Genomic DNA, 22,859 nt, shown 5'->3' on the forward strand with positions numbered 1-22,859 from the left:
AGTCTTTGGAATTTGCAGTGACAACATGATTATGATCTAAAAAGAACTCTCTGGAGGTGGAGCCCCACCACAGTAATTTGTGGGGTGTGTGGGTGTGGGGGAAGTAGTTTAGATGGCTCTTTCAGGAATTCTTTCAAAGGAGAGGAAGAACTTGGAGTGGGATGGAAGCAAGGTCACTAGAAGGGCTGAGTTAGAGGAAGACGATTTGAACTCAGTTGTTTGTCTTTCTAAACCCATGCCTCTGTTTGATCAATGTAACATCACTGTCCCATTCCCAATTCCGATGCTCTGGTACCCATCCGCCAGTACTTACCCCAGCCCCACTGCGGAGCTGTGCCCGCCAAGATTTTGCCTGGATTTGTTTCTTATAATCGCATTCTAAGAACAGTAGGAATTTAATGGTCTGTTTAAATAAAGCAGATAAGAAATGATGTTGGCATTGAGAAGGAGATAGATTTGAGAGTCAGCAAGTAGACCGAACTGAGCGAATGTAAGGAGTGAGCCGGGGGGAGTCAGCGAGGGGCCCTGTGGTTCCAGCGTGGAGGGCTGAGTGAACGGCCATGCCTGCTGGTGGGCGTGTCCCTGCTCCGCGGGGGTCCTTACCTCCACCTGCCTGGGCAGCAGCCCACAGGCTTACGGAGAGTAAGAAATCAAACGGTAGGTGGACTCATCATTTGGAATATTTCAAATGCTTGATAAATCTAGGCTATTCTTATTAATGTTGTGATAAGCCAGGAACGGCACATCTGGCCCTCTTTACTTTGTACTCTCTCTCTATCTGCACAACCTCTTCGTCAGGAAGCATAATTCTAAATGGCGGGAGGGAACTAATGTGTATTGCTCAGGTACCTTTTTACAGATAAGGAAATGGGAGGGGCAGGGAGGTTTTTAAAAGACTAGCCTGAGATTACCCCTAATAACTAGAGAATACACTTTTTTCTAAGCACACATGAAACATTCACAGTTGACTACATCTTGGGCTATAAAATGCATCTCAGTAAATTTCAAGGAATCAGTATCCTGCAAACCACATTCCCCCACCACAGGACAATTAAACTAGAAATCAATAACAGAAAGATGAGTTTTAAAAGATGCTTTGGGCAGGGGATAAATAGTTTGGGGAGAAAAAATGCACTGAGAGAGATTCACAAAAACACTTCTAACTAACTCATGAGTCAAACAAGAAATGATCATATGAATTGTAAAATACTTATAAATGATAAGAGAAATATCAGATATAACATGTACACACTGCTATATTTAAAATGGATAGCCAACTGTATCGGTTCAGTTCAGTTCAGTCGCTCAGTCGTGTCCAACTCTTTGCGACCCCATGAATCGCAGCACACCAGGCTTTCCTGTCCATCACCAACTCCCGGAGTTTACCCAAACTCATGTCCATTGAGTCGGTGATGCCATCCAGCCATCTCATCCTCGGCCGTCCCCTTCTCCTCCTGCCCCCAATCCCTCCCAGCATCAGGGTCTTTTCCAATGAGTCAACTCTTCGCATGAGGTGGCCAAAGTATTGGAGTTTCAGCTTTAGCATCAGTCCTTCCAATGAACACCCAGGGCTGATCTTTAGAATGGACTGGGTGGATCTCCTTGCAGTCCAAGGGACTCTCAAGAGTCTTCTCCAACACCGCAGTTCAAAAGCATCAATTCTTCAGCACTCAGCTTTCTTCACACTCCAACTCTCACAGCCATACATGACCACTGGAAAAACCATAGCCTTGACTAGATGGACCTTTGTTGGCAAAGTAATGTCTCTGAGCCAACTGTATAGGACCTACTATATAGCACATGAAGCTCTGCTTAGTGTTGCATGGCAGCTTGCGTGGGAGTGGAGTTGTGGGAGAGTGGATACGTGTATGTGTATGGCTGAGTCCCTTCCCTGTAGTTGTGGGAGAGTGGATACGTGTATATGTATGGCTGAGTCCCTTCCCTGTTCTCCTGAAACTATCATGAACAACATTGTTAATCGGCTATACCCCAATACAAAAGAAAAAAAAATTTAAGTGGAATTATAGCTAAGACAGTACTTAAAGGAAATGTATGAACTTAAATCCTTGTATTCAGAAAGAAGAAGCACTGAAAATTGACAAATGGGCTAAGTATCGAATTTAAGAACAGTAGTAAACGTAAATGGACTTCCCAGGTGGCACTAGTGGTAAAGAACCCATCTGCCAATGTAAGAGATGCTGATTAGATCCCTGGGTCTGGAAGATCCCCTGGAGGACGCCATGGCATCCCACTCCAGTATTCTTGCCTGGAGAATCCTCATGGACAGAGGAGCCCGGCGGGCTACAGTCCATAGGGTTGCAAAGACTCAGACGTGACTGAAACGACTTAGCACACATGCATACACGCAGTAAACATCAAAAAATGAGATAGCCCAGGATTGCGCAGTTACAGGTGGTAGAGCCTGGATTCAAACACACATATGGCTGCTTCTAAAACCCCCACTCTCTCCACTATAGCATGAGCCTTGCTCTGTATCATTCTCCATAGTATGCCCAGTGCCTGGAAATTAGGTTTCTCCCTAAGAGTCCGAGACCTGAGGCTATAGGGTAACTCCCTGTGTCCACAGGTTGATGATCAATCATGCTCACTTACTCACCCATCCTTTTCTTCACTCATTGATTAAATATTTATTGAGCGTTTGCTATGTGCCAGGCACTGGAATCCCTGTCTTAGTCGCCTTTCCTCTGAGGGTTCAAACCCAGTCTTCAGCCTGGGCCAAAGCTGCTGCTGCTGCCCACCCGAACCCCATCCCTGCCCCGCCCCCCAGCTGCCTGAACCTCAGCTGCTGCTTGTCAGAACAGCAGCCTCGTCAGAAGTGACTGATTTCTGTCTTGTCTCTTTCAACAGGTAGACTGAAATTACCATGTGTCCAAATTAAAATTGCATACTTCAAGGATTATTTGAAGGACTATTCTTAGACCCTTTTAAGAAGATTTAAAGAAAAGTGAGTTGATTTTTTTTTTCACTTCAGAGTATTCATGATTTAAGTTAATGATATGGGTGCTTTTTTACTCTACCCCTTAAATATGTGTTAATAGGTAGACTTTATATCCATTTATATTATAAGAGATTCTTTTTTTTTTTACCTAAAAACAATGAGCAGGGAGTACAGAATTACTGCGTGGCTTCCCTGTACAATTTTAGTACATTTCAAAGGCTTGAGAAATTTTAGAGAAGAAAGGGTCTTAGAGGTGTGGACCTTTGATAGATAGAGAGATAGATGGATGGATGGATGGATATAGATAGATAGATTTGGCCTATGCTTGGAAAGCTCCAGGGACTAATGAGGAAGTGGTTATCTCCCCCATTCGGAATTTTTATTCATAAAAATCTGGATTTCGTATCCACTATATCCACTGCCCCTCACATCTTGCCAAGCCTGTTTTTCACCAAACAGCCCTAACAATGGATGAGGACAAAAATCATACCCTTCCCTGAGATCTTTTCGTATTCTTTGTCCCTCCAATAATGCCTTATAATTTGATTTTAAGAGCAGTTTCTTCCCTGGTCACCTTCTTTCCAACACTGTTAATGCCTCCTTGAAAAGAAGCGTCGCCTAGAACAGGGGTCCTCACCTCTGGGCTGTGGACTGGTTCCTCCTGTAAGATCAGTGGCAGCATTAGATTAGAAATAAAGTGCTCAATAAATGTTATGCACCCAAATCGTCCTAAAACCACCCCCTCATCCCCAGTCCGTGGAAATTTGTCATCCACAAAATTGGTCCTTGTTGCCAAAAAAGTTGGGGGCCGATGGCCTGGAATACAGACAGTGCTCTACCAGCGTCTTTTATTCCATGAGATCCATGAGAATCAGAGGAAGATAAACTCGAGGAACCACACCTGGGTTCCAGTCTCAGTTCTGCTGCAATGATGCTTTTGAGAAAGTCCCTTCATCTCTCTGAGCTTGAAGAAAACGGGAGGGTAGGACAAGATGGTCCTAAGATGCTGTCTCCTTCCATGTGGGTAGTTTTGCTGACTCAGAGTAAAGAAGCTGTGGCTTCTCTCTGTCCCAGGCACTGGAACGGGCCAGGACTTGGGGATCAGTAAAAAATACTGTGATAAGCAAGTATTTTATAAAATAGTCCAGGGATGTGGGTACAATCCCAGTCCAGTCACTTGCTGACCTTGGGGTCCTAGGCTGTCACTTCTCCCTGAATATCTGTTTCATCATTTATGAAGGCAGGTTAATAACACATACAGCAAAGGATTCATGTGAGGTGTGCTGGGATAATGCACGTAAAGCACTTGGTACCTGGTGCGTAGGAAGTGTTCAGTAAACTTGTAGTAGTCACATAAGTGGTGATGGTGTGCCTTACCTCCCGCTGGAGGAGAAGACAGCAGGTGGCAAAGATGCTAACAAGAGAGAAGTGTGAATCTGTGGGCGTGCTTGTTAGGGATGGGGGAGGAGTGGCCACATCCCGTAAACTCTCCTGCAAACACAAGGCCAACTTTGGAAAGTTCATGAAATTAAAACTCTGCTCAGAATCAGACAAGGAAAGATTGGTTGCTGTGGAATATACAGTTAAATGGGAAACTTGTAGAGAGGATCTGAGGAGCTGCAAAATTCTACCCACCTCTGGCAGCTGGCACAGCCCTAGTCATGGAGAGTTAGGATTGGTATCTGCAGAAGGAAGGTCCTTGGACCCCCAGCAGACCTGAGGGCTGGAGAATCCTCATGTATTTTTAAAGCACCCTCCGCATCTATGTTTCTGTTATTCATGTATTATGAGATGGTTCACTACTTTGGACATCAGGAGAGGGGGAAAACTCCACATGTAATGAAGCAGTAGGGTCCAGCCCACAGATTCCTGAGCAGGACAGCGTGTGTGTATATGCATGCACATGTCTGTGTGTGTGTGCTCACATGTGTGTTTGTGTGCACGTGTGAGAGCGCCTTTGGGCCCTTTGAGTGTGTCAACACTCTCCATGGTGACTGGCAGCCCAGAAAGAGTATGACATAGGAATGAAAACAGGCTGTGGAGCTGGTCAGCTTTGCTCTGTAACTGGGTGACCTTGGCCATGTTTTTCCGTGAGTGTCCCAGCCTCTGTCTTCATGGAGCCTAAAGAGCGTATATGCCAGACTACTCTGAGGGAGGGAACTGCGTAGAAGGTACCCTTCACACGAAGAAGGCACCTGGAATGTGTGTGTGCCCTTCTCGCGTGGTTATCGAAATTTGTCAGAGTTTAGGGAAAGTCCTCTTGATCTGTTGACTGAAAGGAACCTCCAAAGGTATCTTAGATTCCACCAGACCCTCCCCTGAGGGTCTGGGCACCTTGGTGGATGGAAAGCCCACGTGGGTGAGCACACTCTTTGCTCTCTGCAAAGGCTCATTCCAGAGGTGTTCCCACAGCACCCTTCTGAGTCCCCTGCCTCAGTCTGGGCTGTGGGGCTGGTGACTCTTAAATTCAGGAGGACTGAGAACTGTGTTGTCATTGAAGGTGTAGAACAAGGTTGCTGTTTAAATTGGGAAATTATGATAGCTGATAGCATGGCCTTTGTTCTCCAGACACCTGCCGGCTGTTCATACTGGGTCCTGCCCCAGGCTAACACCTCAGTGGCAGCCACTGGCCAAAGGTGTCCCTTTCAGGGTTTCTAGATCCAAGGAAAACTGCATTATTGTGTATTGCAGTGTTTTTCAAATTATGGGTTGTGACCCATTAGTGGGTCATGAATTTAATTTGGTGGTTCAAGATCATCGTGCATTAAAGTGAAGCAAAGTAGTCCGGTAATCCATAGAGTGGGTGAAGATATTTACATTATGTGTATTCAACACAAGTCTCATATCCAAAGTATGTACATTTGACCTTGGAACAATGCAGGGATTGGGGCACTGACCCTCTCTCTGCACAGTTGAAAATTCTGGTATAATTTAGAGTGGCCCCTCCATTTACATGGTTTGTCAATATTCCAGGGTCTGCATCTGCAGATTCAACCAACCATTGTCTAGATAACACTGTAGCATTTGCTGTGGAAAAAAATCTATATCTAAGTGGACCTACGCCATCTAAACCCATCTAAACGCCATCTAAACCCAAGGGTCAGCTATGTAGTAGAAAAAAGAGGAAACTCCAACAAATAAGTAAGGGAAAGACAAGTGACCTAATAGAAAAATAAGCAAAAAATACTTCAAACAGACACTTTACAAAGGAGGATATCCAAATAGGCAATAAGCATATGAAAGCATTATCAGTTATCAGGAAATTACAGATTAAACCAGCAATGAAATGCCACTATACACCCATGAGAAGGGCTAAAATGAAAAAGATAGACAATATCTAACATTGGCAAAGATGTGAAGCAACTAGGCAGTAAAGAATTTGCCTGCAAGGCAGGAAACACAAATTCGATCCCTGAGTCGAGAAGAGCCCCTGGAGGAGGAAATGTCAATCCACTTTAGTATTCTTGCCTGGAAAATTCCAGGGACAGAGGAGCCTGGCAGGCTGCAGTCCATGGGGTCGCAAAGAGTCGGACATGACTGAGCGACTGAGCACGTGTGCACGAAGCAACTAGACCCCTCATATATGGCTGATTGGAGAGTAATTTGGAATGATGACTTTGGAAAACAGCCTGGCAGTATCAACTAACGCAGAGCGTATACAACTAGCCGTTCCGTCCTTAGATACACACGTGGGACATGCACACACCTCTCCACCTATAAACATGACCATCAGCAGCAGCACAGATAAACGGTGGTACAGCCACACAATGGAATACTGTCCCCTGCTGTATCAATGGCTCTCACAAGTATAACATTGAAATAAAAAGCCAGGTGCAAAGAAACTTTGTGACAACATTCATCTTAAGTATGCTGCTGCTAAGTCCCTTCAGTCGTGTCCAACTCTGCGACCCCATAGACGGCAGCCCACCAGGCTCCCCTGTCCCTGGGATTCTCCAGGCAAGAACACTGGAGTGGGTTGCCATTTCCTTCTCCAATGCATGAAAGTGAAAAGTGAAAGTGAAGTCACTCAGTCCTGTCCAACTCTTAGCGACCCCATGGACTGTAGCCCACCAGGCTCCTCTGTCTATAGGATTTTCCAGGCAAGAGGACTGGAGTGGGGTGCCATTTCCTTCTCCTCATCTTAAGTATAAAAACAGACAAAACTAATCTATATTGTTAGAAATCAGGATCCTTGGGGGAGGGGCTAGAAAATGGGCTGGGCACACGGGGGGCTTTCAAGGTGTTGATAATGCTCTGTCTTTTGATCTGAGAGCTGAGTACATGGGTGTTTTCAATTTGTGAGAGCTTATTCAGCTCTTTATGATACATACACTGTGTATATATATCATATATATGATATATATATACACACTGTGCTTCAATATCAGTGCTTCAATAACATTGTGCTTCAATAACAGTTTATAAAATGAATGTGTAAATTATGCTATGCTATGTTAAGTCACTTCAGTTGTGTCCGACTCTGTGCGACCCCATAGACGGCAGCCCACCAGGCTCCCCCGTCCCTGAGATTCTCCAGGCAAGAACACTGGAGTGGGTTGCCATTTCCTTCTCCAATGCATGAAAGTGAAAAGTGAAAGTGAAGTCACTCAGTTGTGTCCGACTCTTCGAGACCCCATGGACTGCAGCCTACCAGGCTCCTCCGTCCATGGGATTTTCCAGGCAAGAGTACTGGAGTGGGGTGCCATTGCCTTCTCCATAAATTATAATAAATTATAAATGAACAGAGAGGACTAGAGAACACAGCAGGTAGTAAGGGCAAGCACTGCTAAGTGAAACTCGGGTTACATGTGCATCCAGGCCGAGCTGAGATGTCCAATATACTCCTTCCAGTGAGTCAGACCAAAAACAAGAGAGCCACTGACGGTGTCGAACCCTCTCCTTTTAAAGACGAAGAGTCTAAGGCCCAGAGACGAGGGAATTGAGAGAGAGCTGGGAAGAACACTGACTCCAGCACTCCTCCCGATGCCACGTCTCCCGGTTCCACTGCTAGCCGCTGGGATGGCGCGTTCGGCTCCGTCTGGCACCGCAGTCTCCGGGGGCAGCCCTGTGCTTTCGGTCCAAGGGGAGCGGCTGTTTTCCCACCACAGACGGGCAGGGGCCCGGCCCCAGCTCCCCACAGGCCCTCCCCGCTCCTTCCTGCCTCTCCTGCCCGAACTGACCCCCTCAGAGCCCCGCAAACACCACCGCACTCAGTGGCGCTTCATTTGTGTAAAACAGCTGCCGTGCCAAAGCTAGCTCACGCCTGTGGAAGTTAGAAAACTGTGAAGAGAATACATAGAGAGAGCACGATTCAACAAAGCGCTGAGTCAGTCCTGGCTTTGTGCTCTTGTTACAAAATGGTGAGTCCATTCCGCAGACCTCTCCTGCGAGGGGCCAGGGGGCGGCCGGCCCCTGAGGGCATGGAGGAGCAGGGTGGCCCTGTCCTTGCCAGGCAGGGCTTCACAGAGGAGGAGAGCATCCTGCGGTTTCAAATGGCTCGGGGTGAACCTTGCACAGGGCCTAGAACCATCTGCAGTAGGAGGGTCAAGTAACATCAGGGGCTTTCCAACTGTGTTGGCTATGAGGCTCAGCACAAAACACCTGCTGCATCTCACTCGGCACCCAGCCCCGCCCAAACAGGGAAACGGGCACAGTGTGGGGTACAGCAGCCCGGGCCTCCCCAGGACCGGCGTCTAGCTGGATCCTGGAGATGGGGTGCCGGAGGGGGCCTCAGAGATGGTTTCAGGGAAGCCAGGAGGTTTGAGCTAAGGATCGAAGCAAGGGAAACTGCCCAGGCAAGGTTTCTCAGGGCTGGCCAGTGGGTGAGAACTTCATTTGAGAGAAGCCATCTTGCATTCTGGAAAGTTCCATAGGGTTGAAGAAATGTGTAGTGAAGGTGAGGGTCTAGAAGACGTGGGCAGGGGCCAGCTGAAGGCCTCTGTGCCCTGACCGGGCATGCCTGGGGAGAAAAGGAAGCACTGCCTGAGATTCATATACACAAGACATGCCTGTAGCCTTGGAGACGGACTCAGAGATGTAGACAGACACAGGTATGAATATTGGTGCAGTGCCAGAGCTTTGTTTTACAGCATTCGCTTGTGCCATTTGCAAAAAGAAAAAACTTTTCTGAGCACACTTCTGAGCCAGGCCTGGCTGATGTCAGAAGCTGGAGCGATGAGAAAGACAGAATTCCCAGCCTCATCTTCCTGCCAGTGGCTTGATGGGTCAAACCCAAACACAGATTTGACGTGGTGTTATTATTCTAGGGCAGAATATCCCAAACAGTGTTTTATGATACATCAGCCCTGCACAATGTTGTTTGGAAAAAAAAAAAAGGTTTCCATGTTGAACAATCTGGAAAGTACTGGATACTGACCCCACTCCTGGGGGTTCTCACGGCCTCTGCTGCTCTAAAGGCGCTGAGAAGCCCTGCAGGGAGGATGCCCTCCTAATGGTTCCCAAACTTACTTGCTCCAAAACACCTTTTTGCATGTCTATTGAAATCCCTCTGTATTTCCAAACTGATTTGGTGAAAGTCTATTCTAGCAAATGGCCTGAAGGCTGCTGGGGAGCTCTGAGGAAGGAGAAATGGGCTGTGCCTGGGTGCAGACACAGAGAGCTCCCTGGAAGAGGTAGATATGGGGTACACTGTAGAAGGCCCAATCTGAACCCAGCCTGGGCTCTGGGCCCCAGCAGATGCTGGGTAAATAATTAGTAAATGAAAGGGGACTTCCCTGGTGCCCAGGGGTTGGGAATCTGCCTGCCAGTGCAGGAAACTGCATCAAGATCCCACTTGCCGCAGAGCACCTAAGCCTGCACACTGCAACTACCGAAGCGCACATGCCGTAGAGCCTGTGCTCCGCAACAAGAGAAGCCTCCACCATGAGCAGCCTTGTGTACCGCAATTAGAGCGTAGTCCTCCCCCTCCCTGCTGCAACTGGAGAGAGCCTGTGGTCAGCCGTGAAGACCCAGCACAGTCAAAAAGAAAGAAATGAATGAATGGCTCTGGTGAAAAGAGCTCAGCTTCCTCTACAGACGCTGGAGGCAGAAAGTCCACGCAGCCCTGGGGCTGTGCAAATGTGGCGTTAGCAGTTGGATGCACCGTCTCTTTCCTCACACTTGCACCTCTCTCTTGACTGTTTTGGAAAAGGCAACAGGAGGCAGTGAAGGCAAAGGGGCTTAAGGCCATGTACTCTGGGGCCAGATTGCTCACACTTGCACCTCTCTCTTGACTGTTTTGGAAAAGGCAACAGGAGGCAGTGAAGGCAAAGGGGCTTAAGGCCATGTACTCTGGGGCCAGATTGCCTCAAATCCCAGCTCCATCACCTCCTTGCTGGTTCCTTAGGCAACCTGACAGAACCTTTCTGTGTCTCATCACCTTCATCTGTAAAACAGGCCTAAAAGTAGCGTTCAGCTTCACGGGGTTCCTCTAGGCATGGCCTTTAGACAGGCCCGTGCAGTAAGCACCCCATCACCGCTAGCAGTCCTTCTGTGTTGGCTGCTTTCTATCATTGCCTCCCAGGCCTTTGTCCGAGCTCCCTTCCCCAGCATTTCCCAGGAGCTTGCCGTCCTTATGCTTCTGAGGGAGGCAACCTGCACATTTGTTCTCTTTCCATGAGCATCAGGGCTGTTTGAGGGAAGGCTTGGGTTCCACTCCTGGTTATTAGCCTGCAACCATTCCGGCTGGGTAAATATTTCAGATGGAGTTCAGCTCATCTATTATTAATTTACTGCAAGCAGTTGCTGTACTTTCCAGAATAGCTCTGCCTACAGTTGTTTTGTTGGCCTTGTCGAGTTCTCCTGATCTTAAACGCTTTCCAAGGGGTGTGCTGGCACTGTCCCTGCAGCCTTTGACTCCCCGGGGAAGGACGGGCAGTTGTATGAGCAGTGGGCCTGGGGTCCATGCTGGATCCTGGGTAGTTTGGACAAAGATGCTGGTGGAGTCTTGTGCTTTACACTGCTAGTTTCAGTATCGCAGCTGCTGTACATACAGCCTGGAGACCTGGGGGTCATCCTTGAGAGCGTGCTCCCTTTCATGGCCTCTTGTCCAGTCGGTCACCAGGTCTTAGTGGTGCCATCTCCAGAACCTCACAGTCCAATCCCTTCTCTCTTGCGCTGCCCCCCGTCAGCTAGTCCAAGCTGCGTCTTCCCTGTCTTCCAGGTCCCAGCTTCCCCGATGGCTGAGCTACTTCGGACCCCTGCTTTGTGTTCCCAGTGAGACTCCCCAACTCCAATTCTTTTTCAATCACCTTCCAATTTTTAAATTACGTGTTTCTGGTCTGGCTTCTCTGCTGAACCATAAGACCAGAGATTGAGTTCATCTTCTTAACAAATATAAATCTCCTCCCAGGTAGCAACAGATAAGACTGTGCTTTTCCTTTCTCCTGCCCTTCTATTTTTTCTTCTTTCCTTTCTTTCACTTAATTACAGTTAAAGGGAGCCTAGTGACCAAGTCAAATTCCCTAGAGGAACCCCAAGGTCACAGTGGGAGGGAAGGAAGCAAAACAGGCAGGACCCTGAGCCCCCAACCCCTCATCAACCCAGAAGTGACCCTTTATCTCCTTTAGACATGAGTCTTATTTTAGATTTTCTTTAGAGCAAGTAAGGTGGTTATTCTGTGCTGAAAGTTTTTGAAAATGCTGATCTGTTCGTATATTCTCGTTTCTCAGAGCAAAAATGTACCAAGTGTTTTGAATGTTCACTCATAAACAGAGCTTCCCTGGTGGCTCAGTTGGTAAAGAATCTAGATGCAGTGCAGGAGACCCAGATTCGATCCCTGGATTGGGAAGATCCCCTGGAGAAGGAAATGGCAACCCACTCTAGTATTCTTGCCTAGAGAATCCCAGGACAGAGGAGGCTGGCAGGCTACAGTCCATGGCATGGCAAATAGTCAGGCACGCCTGAGTGACTAACACTTTTACACTTTCACTTACAATCAAGGAAGGTGCTATCCTCATTTCAGAGATGCAGAAACAGGTGCCCAGAGCAGTTAGGAAACTTGTCCGTGATCACACGGCCAGGGTGGTTAGTGGATCCAGAATTTCTATCTGGTATGGTCAGACTCCAAACTCTTTCCACTGCCACCTGCTGCCTCTCCAAGATCCATCATCCAGGAAACAGTGGCTTCCCAAGCCAGCCTCTCCGGCTGGCACACCATGTGGCCAGAGACAGATTGTTGGGATTTAATTGGGCACTGCTTGCTCAGAAGGACAGGATCTTCATTCCTAGGGTTTCCTGGCCGTGTGGGCTCTAAGATGCTAGGCAGAGAGAAATGGATGCTGTGAAAGCCAAGCAAGAGCTGGGCTGCTCCACCAAATGGTCCTTTGTGCCTGAAATAAAGTGACTTGAGCTGGGATCTCTGAGTCCCCAATACCTTCACCACACCTGGGTCTTACTTCCCCTGTGTCAGGAGTTTCTCCCAGGGATGTCCAGGACAAAGTAACAACCCAGGAAAATAAAACTGCTCTAGATTCTACAAGAAGACAACATGTGTCTTACCATGAACTTTTAGTGTCTCTCTCCTTTACTTTGTCCTCATGCCCAGGTTATTTTTACTTTAACTTGGAGGTAAAGTCTGGCTTATTTAAACAGCAGTGAAACAGAATGGAAGAAGAGAAAGCTGAGATCTTGCCCTGGGCTGCCTCAGGAACTCACCACGTGACTCCCTTTGGACTTGTCACGTGACTTCTCTAAGTCTCAGCTTCCTCACCCATCTTTACAATGAGTATGTTTGGACAAGACGCCCTTGCCCACCATGGCAAGAAGTGTTCAAAGTACTGAGTTTCCTCCTCTACTTTCCCAGATCCACTCTTATTGCTGTGTGAACTTGGGCGAGTTATGAAGGCTCTCATGGTCAGCTTTATCACCCGCAAAATGGTGTAGTGATAATGCCTATCTCACGGGTTTATTGTGGGGACTAAAAAGTAAGGCACTTAGAATGATGCCAGCACGTCGTTCCTAGCTGAGTTTGCTGTTGTGGTGGTGGTTGTGATTGCCTCCACTCATGGAACGGTACGTTATGATTCTGCACTTTCGTTTGTCTAGACCATGTCCAGTGGTTAGTAGTCACACTTTTAGCTTTCATTGGCAGAGAAAACTACAGTGACAGATAGCTGCTTTGGATTCAGTAACGTTCGAACACAATGTATATTCCTCATAACACCCCTACATATATTGTGCAAAACATCAATTCCGTTACAGTCCTCGGTGAGCCAACATACAGGTTCCTAGATTGTTGCAGGAATAATATGCCCTCAATTAGAAACTTCTGATCTAGGATCATTGCGGTCTCCTCCAGCATAACTCATGGCACAAAGTTAATGTTTGAACGAACAAGTGAGTGAAGGGATGGATGGATGGATGGGTGACTTTGTTGTTCATTTGCCTCTAGATTTACTTTGAGCAGAATAATAAGTGTGTATTTGTGTTCATGTGGGTATGTGTCTATGAACATTTTCAGAGAAAGCCCAAGCTATTTCTGTCCTGAGGAAGAAGATAGTCAGTTTGCATATTCCCCTCTTTTGTAGTTTATAGGGTCATTTTTCACTGGAATCATTTCAGCTCTCTGCCCTGACAGAAGATAAGCTCCCCCTCTGCCTCTCCCAAGCCTTCCTCCTCCAACAATGAGGGCTTTGTGCTGGCAAGACTGCCTCTAGATGTCTCTTTCCCAAGGCCCCACAGCCTTCTCTGGCTTCTCTCAGGAGTGTTGATGGGGGAGGGACACAGTTAAATTCAGGGAGCAGTGCCTATGGCCTGGTGCCAACTCCACAAGTCAGGCCAGGGTAGACAACTCCCTATCTGTTCTGGGATACAGGCAGCCCGGTTACCTGAGCTGGTCACCCAGCTATCTGCAGCCAGTGCCCTGGGAATCATCAGGCTCTGGTTTCCTGGAGTCTTTTGCTCCATGCCCAGGGGAGGGTCAGAGCGAGGATCAGAGCTGGGGAGGATGGGTGGGAGATGGCAGAGGGATGGGGAGTCAGTCTCACAGTGTGAAGAATTTTACCCCATCGGCACAAGGGGCTGCTGTGGCTGCAGCCTCTTAGGGCTTCAATTCACTAATAAGATTAAAATGCCAACAGCCTGCCTCTACACACACACTTAGGAACACATTGGCCTGAGCTGCTTAATGAGTGTTAGTCAGGAATCGAAGAAAGGCCCGGGCAGGCGCCTGGCTGATGCCTTGTTGATTAGAGCGCTAAATGTGTCACCCTTTGAAAGCCAGCATTTGCTGGAGAACAAACTCTGGGTTGAGATTTCCCGGTAACCCTTACGTTCCCCACTGTTTCCAGATGTTTACAAATCATAAGCTGATCTGGGTAGGCAGGGTTACAAGGACATCTGGATAATGACAAGGACAACAATAATGACTTTTACCCCAATAGTGGGCTTCCTTCGTGACTCAGTCGGTAAAGAATCTGCCTTCAATGCAAGAGACGAGGGTTTGATCGCTGGGTTGGGAAGATCCCCTGGAGAGGGGAATGGCAACCCACTCCAGTATTCTCGCCTGGAAAATCCCAAGGACGGAGGAGCCTGGCAGGCTGTAGTCCATGAGGTCTCAAGAGTCAGACACAACTTAGTGACTAAACCACCATCCCAAGAGTAAACAGTGGTTATCTAAACCTGGCTGCCTACCAGAAACACAGAGGGTTAGTTTGTTTCTTTGTTGTTTGATTTTTGTTATTTTGAAAATACAGACTCCTGGGTCCTATCCTTAGAGGTTCTTTTTCTTGAGGCCTGGAGACCCAGGAATCTATATGTTTAACAAGTACACTGGATGATTCTGATACTTCTAGCTGAGCCCTGGCCTCAGGAACTGTTACTCTGTAGAATGAGGCCACCCTGGACCCAAACTGGCATCAGACTCTCCCTTCCGAAGCTGTGGCCTCAGGCCTGTTGCTCAGCTCTTAACCTCAGATGCATCATCTCTAAAAAAGGATTAGACAAAATTGTACAGCCACTATCAGTTCAGTTCAGTTCAGTAGCTCAGTCGTGTCCGACTCTTTGCGACCCCATGAATCACAGCACGCCAGGCCTCCCTGTCCATCACCAACTCCCAGAGTTCACTCAGACTCATGTCCATTGAGTCGGTGATGCCATCCAGCCATCTCATCCTCTGTCGTCCCCCTCCTCCTCCTGCCCCCAATCCTCCCAGCATCAGAGTCTTTTCCAATGAGTCAACTCTTCGCATGAGGTGGCCAAAGTACTGGAGTTTCAGCTTCAGCATCATTCCTTCCAAAGAAATCCCAGGGCTGATCTCCTTCAGAATGAACTGGTTGGATCTCCTTGCAGTCCAAGGGACTCTCAAGAGTCTTCTCTAACACCACAGTTCAAAAACATCAATTCTTCGGCGCTCAGCCTTCTTCACAGTCCAACTCTCACATCCATACATGACCACAGGAAAAACCATAGCCTGGACTAGACAAACCTTTGTTGGCAAAGAAATGTCTCTGCTTTTGAATATGCTATCTAGGTTGGTCATAACTTTCCTTCCAAGGAGTAAGCATCTTTTAATTTCATGGCTGCAGTCACCATCTTCAGTGATTTTGGAGCCCAGAAAAATAAAGTCTGACTCTGTTCCTCTGTTTCCGCATCTATTTCCCATGAAGTGATGGGACTGGATGCCGTGATCTTCGTTTTCTGAATGTTGAGCTTTAAGCCAACTTTTTCACTCTCACTTTCATCAAGAGGCTTTTGAGTTCCCCTTCACTTTCTGCCATAATAAAAGAATTGAGGGCAGGGACTTGAAGTGGTAGTTGCACACCCGTGTTCATAGCTGCATTTTTTACAATAGCCGAGAGATGGAAGCAACCCAAGTGTCTGCAGTGTCCATCAGTGGATAAATGAATAAACAAAATGCGGCATAGACATACAAGGGAATATTAGGCAGCCTTTAAACAGGAATGCCATCCTGACACATATACAACATGGATGAGCCTTGACAGTATTAGGCTAAGTGAAATAATCAGTCCCAAAAGGATAAATACTACAGGATTCCACTGTAAGGCACCTCACCAGATTATAGAGACAGTAAAATGGTAGTTGCCAGGGGTTGGCTTGAGGGGTAAAGGAGGTTCATGGGTACAAGGGTTTCAGTTTTGCATGAGATGGAATGAGTTCTATAGTGGGATCTTGGTGATGACTGCACAACGAGATGAATTAATGTATTTAATGCCACTGAACTATATATACACTTACTAGTGGTAAGAATGGTGAATTTTAGGTTATACATATTTCACCTCAATTTAAAAAGAATATAGCTAATATCTTCCCTCCGGAGTCATTCTGAGAATGGTATGCTATAGCATCTGTTAAAAAACCTAACACACAGCACACACATAAAAAAAGGTTTCTTTTCTCTTCATCATTTACCTATTCCTCTCATAAACATTTTCTTCCCTGAGAGCTTTTTCATCTTTGTTTCCCTACAAAGATATGTCTGAAGGGAAGGGGAAGAGGCAACTGATGTTTGTTGATAGCTAATTATGAGTTTTTGACCCTTATTTACCCTTGAGAAGTGGGTCTTCCCACTTTACAGATGAAGAAACTGAGGCTTAGAAAGGGTAAATGACTTACCTAAGATCACAAAACTGAGACACAGCAGAGCTAAGCTTGCCTCACTGTACCCTTCTGAGCAGCTTTTAACCTACAGATGGCTGAAGAAGTTGGCTGCCGCTCTCCAAGGAGAATATGCATAAAGTTACTCTTGTTGATGGACTGTGATGTCAGTTAAGGCAGTGCAAAATCTGGTTGGACATCTCCTCCAGAGAGGAAGCAGAGCCTTGACTGAGCCAAGGTTGTGTTTGGCCCCAGCCTGTGTTGGCCGTTTGCTCAGGGCCGAGCTCCTGACAGCCCTACCTGTCCTACTATTAGGCAAGAGGCAGTCTTGCTCAGCACTCCTAAAGAACGGCCTCTTCCAGAGATCGGGGCTTTCTGACATCATGTGGAGTCTAAATCAGCCTCAAAACTAGCCACCTGGCCCCTTAGCCCAAGCAGGAGAGCTGTGTGCCACTCAGGGACAAAGGGATGCTGATTCCCATGCAGCACATCTGGTGTGAGATGAAGAGAATGAGGGAGAGCTGATGAAGGAGAGAAGTGTGGGCATCGTGTGGGCGGGACACCAGGCGTGTGGTTACTGCCAAAGTCAACATTAAGGGTAAAGTTTTATGACAAATGCGTGAGCTGAATTAGACAGCAAGCTGTGTAGCTGCATCTTCAACATCATCATCATAGCAAAGTAAATAACTAAATTGGATGCTCAAATATATATTGAGTATACATAAACATCATGATGATGAGAATGATAGAGGTAAATTGAGTAGCTGAACTGGATAGTAAATTGGATCGCCAAAAAAAAAAAATTAAAAAATTAAAATTGTATTTATCATACCCGAATCCATGCTAAGCATTTTATGCTGATTTCCTCCATCTTCCCCTAAAAAGTCCTTTGAGGCATATACTATTATCACTGTTTTACAGATGAGGAAAACTGAAGCCAGGGGACTTAGGTGTTCAAGGCAATACAGCTAATGCTGCTCTACAATTGGAACCCAAGGTCTACCTGGCCCCAGATAATATCATTTTTACTCCAGCAGATTTAGTATGTAGTAGGTAAATCAGAATTGATTATTCATTTTCAGAAACAAAATCATTTACTTGTTTTACAGGAGGAGTCCTTAGAAAGGCAACTCTTATACTGTGTGTTTAACATAAAACCCTGATTATAAAGATTCATTTGGGGAGAGTGGTTCCTAGAATAATCCTTCCCATCTGGGTGGCTGTAATACTGTATTGCAGAGCACTGTCGCAGGTATTATGTTAAGCGTCAATTTGACTTAGACAAAGGCTTGTCACTCTTTCCTCTACAACCATAGCACGTATTCGGTTTTTGTCAGTGGTTGAACAGCAGGCTCTGGTGCTGAATTTGAATCCCAGCTCTACCGCATACTGCCTGTACAAACTCAGGCAAGCTACTTAGCTTCTCTGAGTCTCAGTTTCTTCATCTATGTGCATTCGTGCGTGCTAAGTTGCTTCAGTCATGGCCAACTCTTTACAACCCCATGGACCATAACCCTCCAGGCTCCTCTGTCCATGGGATTCTTCAGGTAAGAATACTGGAATGGGTTGCCATTTCCTCCCCCCAGGGATCTTCCCAACCCAGGGATCAAACCCATGTCTCTTATGTTTCCTTGTCCCAGAGCATCACAGAACAAGTGAGGGATGTCACTTGTAAACTACCATGTTCATCCAATGACCTTCAGAAGATAATTTGGCTTCCTACATAGAAAGCTTTGATCAGACTAATGTGGATGAGTTCATTTCTCAGTATCAATCAGTCTACTGACTTTCTGCCTTATACTTCAGTCTTGTGTATACTTTCCAAGGATCTTCAGATCTCATTAACTGAACTGAGACACTGATGAATTTAAGTTTCTGGAAAAGTCAGGCCAATATCCTGACCCCAGAGTGCAGAAAACTCCCCAGATTCTGCTTCTGTGCCTAGTTTCCTTACCCTGCTCACAGGATTCTGGTGTCCTGAGCAAGCACTTTGGAAGGCCCAAGTAGAAACAGCCTCTGAGACCAGGTGGAAAGTTGGAAAGCCTCGTCTTCTTTCAGACACTAGAAATCCTCAGGAACAAAGGCAGTTGGATATTGAGATCTGGAGTTCAAGAAAGAGGTCAGGGCTAGAGACTAAGACTCAGGCTGCAGGCCCACGAGTAGAGGCAGTTGCCCAGGTAGCATGAGATGTGAGGGTGTAGCATGAGGTGAAAGACCAAGTTTACTGCAGTGATTCAGGGGAAATGAAGACCTGAGCTAGTCCACGGCAGTGGGAATGAAAGGAAAGCTATGAACATACAGTCAGTAGGATGCGATCTCTGCTGGTGTGAGAGCCAGGCAACAGAGATGGGGATGATTCAAAGTTGAGTAACTCCCAGCCCCTTCCTTGGCCCTCTCCAGGCTGAGCAGCTTGCTCCCCACTGAGGCTCCCACCGTGTCTCTTCACGGCAAACCCCATGGTGTATTGTGATTTTCTCTGTGTGCGTGTCAACATCCCCCATGTTTCCACCATCCAAGTGCATCTTCACTTACTCTCAAGTCCTGAATCAGATAGGAGTATGCCCCGCTCCTCCAGCCCCTTTCTGTCTCCCTCATCCTGATTCAGTTTTCTTCACAGCTCTATCCTACAAAGGTAATTGATTATTTGTTTATTGTCTGTCTACCCTGACTGGCACTGAAGCTTGATAGAGTGGATACTTGGCCTAATTTGTTCATGACTCTGTACCTAGAGCCCAGAGACAGCTTAAGGTGCTTGGTAAACAGTAGCTAAGTGTCCCTTGGCTCCTTACTTGCCCAAGCTGAATATGTCCCATCCTCATAACCACCCTAGTCATAGCCTGGAGGCCCTTATTTGACACAACAGCCCAAAGACTGTCTGCATTGTTCTGCCCTGAATAATTAGACTGTGATTTCTCTTGATGAACATACTCTGATGAACAGGTACTGTTACATAATTTGTGGGAGAAAGTGCAAAATTAAAATGTGGATCCCTTGTTTTAAAATTAAGAATTTTGAGATAGCCATAGCAGAGCATTTAACCAGGCACGGACCTTTCCTTGTCTGCCTTGGTGGCTCAAGTAGTAAAAAATCCACCTGTGATGCAGGAGACACAGGTTTGATCCTAGGGTCTGGAAGATCCCCTGGAGAAGGGAAGGGCAACCCACTCCAGTATTCTTGCCTGGAGAATTCCATGGACAGAGGAGCCTGGTGGGCTAAAGTCCATGGGTCACAAAGAATCGAACACGACTGAACAACTAACATTTTCTTTGGCTTGCCTGGTGGCTCAGAGCTAAAGAATCAGCCTGCAATGCAAGAAACTCGGGTTCACACACACGCAAGGGTCTTTCCTTAGTGCTGGTCTTTGTGTGACTACATGGGTCACACACACATCCATGTGGCTGGCCCTACAATGAGGACCAGATCTTAGAAGGTTGTGCATACCAATCTCAGAGTTTCTATTTTGTCATGTAGAAAATAAGGAATGACAGAAGGATTTTGAACAGAGGTGACATTTAAGTTTTGGTTTTTGGTGAAAATTTGCACAGGTATAAAGCCCTGTTAATCTCTTCCTCCTGCACCCTCCTTCCCTGAAGGTACCAAACCTAAAAGTAACCAGTGACTGTTTGGTTAATTTCCTTCCTTTTGAGGTTTGTTTTTGTTTTCTGTGTAATGTAATTAGAATCATAGTTCAGCTACAGCGTCTTGTCCTGCTTTGTTCACGTGACCGTGGAGGAAGAGGAGAGGGACTTCTTAAATGCGTGCTTAGGGGAGACGGGCCTGGAAGCCAGCTTACAGAGCAGACTGGGGGTACAGAGTTGTTGGCACCAAGGACTGAGATGGAGGCATTTAAGGGTCCTGGAAGAGAGAACCAAGGAGGCCCTGGATTAAGGAAGGGATTCTGGCCTGGAGAAGTCCATGGACATAGTCCATGCCGTCCCAAAGAGTCGGACACAGCTGAGCGACTCTCACTTCACTTCACGTCACAGAGGTGAGAGTGGAAGGACAGTTCGGGAGCTGGAGTCACTCTGATGGGAGGTGACTACAGCCCCCAGACTTTTGGAATTCCCTTGACCAGTTGGAAAGGGCATCAGAATCTAGCCCTGTCTTTCAGGGATTATGCATGCTACGACAAGCATTGGGGTCATTTCTCAGACACAAGTCTTTGGTCTTGCCCTCTAGAGCTAGACTTGCCCATCCCCCTCCCCTAGGGCTCAGATTCCTAAAGCTGGGCCCACCCGCTGCCACACACCACCCACACCCGACAGCCCATGACAATAGCAAATGGGAATCCAGGGAGAGAGCAGGTGGGGTCCAGGTTCCCAGGGGTCAGGAGATGCCTGGGGGTTTAGATTTGCCCGTTTTGTCGGTAATCCCCAGTGCCTGGGCTGGCAAAGGGGAGAGTTAACATTGTCATTGGATCCTTAATTGTGCGTTTCATGAATTTTCATGTTTCCGCTTGCAAGCTTAATGTCTCTTTCTTGGTGAGTTTTTCTGTACTTGAGCATAAGAGCCTTGTAATTACAGAGTGCTGTGGATTGCAGAGGGTCATTAAAATGGATTTCATGAAATCTGAAGCCCCCCACCTTCCCCCGCTCTGCTCTGTCTCCCTCTCTCTCTTTCACACACACACACTCACACTCACACACACACAGAGCCACCACCAGCGTGTGCACACACACACACACTCACATACAGAGCCACCACCAGCAGTCACATACAGACTCACACACAGAGCCACCACCAGCACACACACACACACACACACACAGCCACTGCCAGCAGTCCAGTAGGCAGCGGGGAGTAACTCAGGCCAGAATCCCATGAAGTTCAGAGACTCAGGATGTGAGGACATGAATTTTCTTCCCAATGCTCTTCCTCCCTGGCTCTTGGCTCTTCTCCCAGACAGCGTACTCCCTTTTCCTCCTCCTCCCTTTCCTGAGTGAAGTCCAGCTACCTCCCTGACCCCCAGCCAACTCTGACCCCCAGGGCTGGCAGCTTTCTCACTCATAGCAATCATAAAACAAGGAGTAGGTTTTCCTCATTGCTTCTGTACAGTCGTTAAGTGTGTCTCACTTACCTTGGCAATCGGCCTTTGCTCCCGTCTAAAAGGGTGGCTTGCTTTGAATAAGGGCCTGAAGGTGGCTGAAACCAGCGAGGTGTAAGAATGCCCATTGCAGCATCTTTTTTCCTAGGACAAGTTGGTTCTCGTCGGCAGCGAGATCTACTCTTTACCTTACACTGGATCAGGGAGGGCTGGCTGGTGCTCTGAGGACACTTGAAAGAATGTGACCTGGGAGTGGAGCGCGGGGATGTGGGAGGGGGTGGCTGGAAGGCTTCCTAGAGGAGCATCGTGGTGGGATCCCTGGGGAAGGACAGCAGAGAGGGGCTGCTGCTTGCATGGCACCGTATGGTATCTGGGTTTCCATGGCATTTTCCCCACTAGAGTGGGCGGGGAGACTCCCCAGGATGTGTGTGTTAGTTTCTCAGTTGTGTCCGACTCTTTGTGACCCCATGGACAGTAGCCTGCCAGGCTCCTCTGTCCATGGGGATTCTCCAGACAAGAACACTGGAGTGGGTTGCTGTTTCCTTCTCCAGAGGATCTTCCTGACCAAGGGATCGAACCCCAGTCTCATGCACTGCAGGTAGATTCTTTACCATCTGAGCCATCTGTTGCTTGCATGGCACCTTATTGTATCTGGGTTTCCATGGCAGTTTCCCCACTGGAGAGTGGGCTCCCCAGGATGGCCTGCAGTCTAACCCGTCTCTGTGACCCCTGTGCCCAGTATGCATCCCAGCACACTGAGGAGGTGCCCAGAATGCTCCCGGTTAGACAGAGCTGACAGCCATGCGCTGGATGAGTCAGCCCTGAAGAGGAAGGGAGGCCCTTCACCGCACAGGCCCAGGAAAACAGCCGCAGCTGAATCACGTGGGAAGGCTGGGCCAAGCGCTTGACTGGCACAAGGCCTGTCTCAGATAGCCTGCCCTGGAGTCCAGTGTCACCCTTCCAAAGTAGACCCATGCCCCCATCATCCCAGAGGGGGAGCCTGTGGAGAGGACAAGCTCTTTCTTGCCCTGAACTTTTAAACTTACCTGACACGTACATCGCCATGTACCTTGCTACCTGGGCTTCCCAGGTGGCTCAGTGGTAAAGAATCTGCCCGCCAATGCAGGAGGCACAGGAGATGTGGTTTCAATCCCTGGATCGGGAAGATCCCCTGGGAAAGGGAATAACAACCCACTCCAGTATTCTTGCCTGGAGAATCCCATGGACAGAGGAGCCTAGAGGGTCACAATTCTGCTGCTGCTGCTGCTGCTAAGTCGCTTCAGTCGTGTCCAACTCTGTGTG

General features: G+C 47.5%; 1 protein-coding gene across 4 annotated transcripts in view; it reads left to right on the top strand.

Moving 5' to 3' along the window:
* TENM4 (teneurin transmembrane protein 4) overlaps positions 1-22,859 on the top strand; it is an 855,551-nt gene that overhangs the window by 339,067 nt on the left and 493,625 nt on the right. Inside the window, exon 4 of one of the 4 annotated variants that reach the window (XM_070365001.1) lies at positions 2,869-2,965. The exons of the other annotated variants lie outside the window; for them this stretch is intronic. The gene's annotated coding sequence lies outside the window, so the exon portion shown is untranslated. The remainder of the gene's footprint in view (positions 1-2,868; positions 2,966-22,859) is intronic. 4 annotated transcript variants of the gene reach the window in all.

Source organism: Bos mutus, chromosome 29 (assembly GCF_027580195.1).
Source record: "Bos mutus isolate GX-2022 chromosome 29, NWIPB_WYAK_1.1, whole genome shotgun sequence".
NCBI lineage: Eukaryota > Metazoa > Chordata > Mammalia > Artiodactyla > Bovidae > Bos > Bos mutus.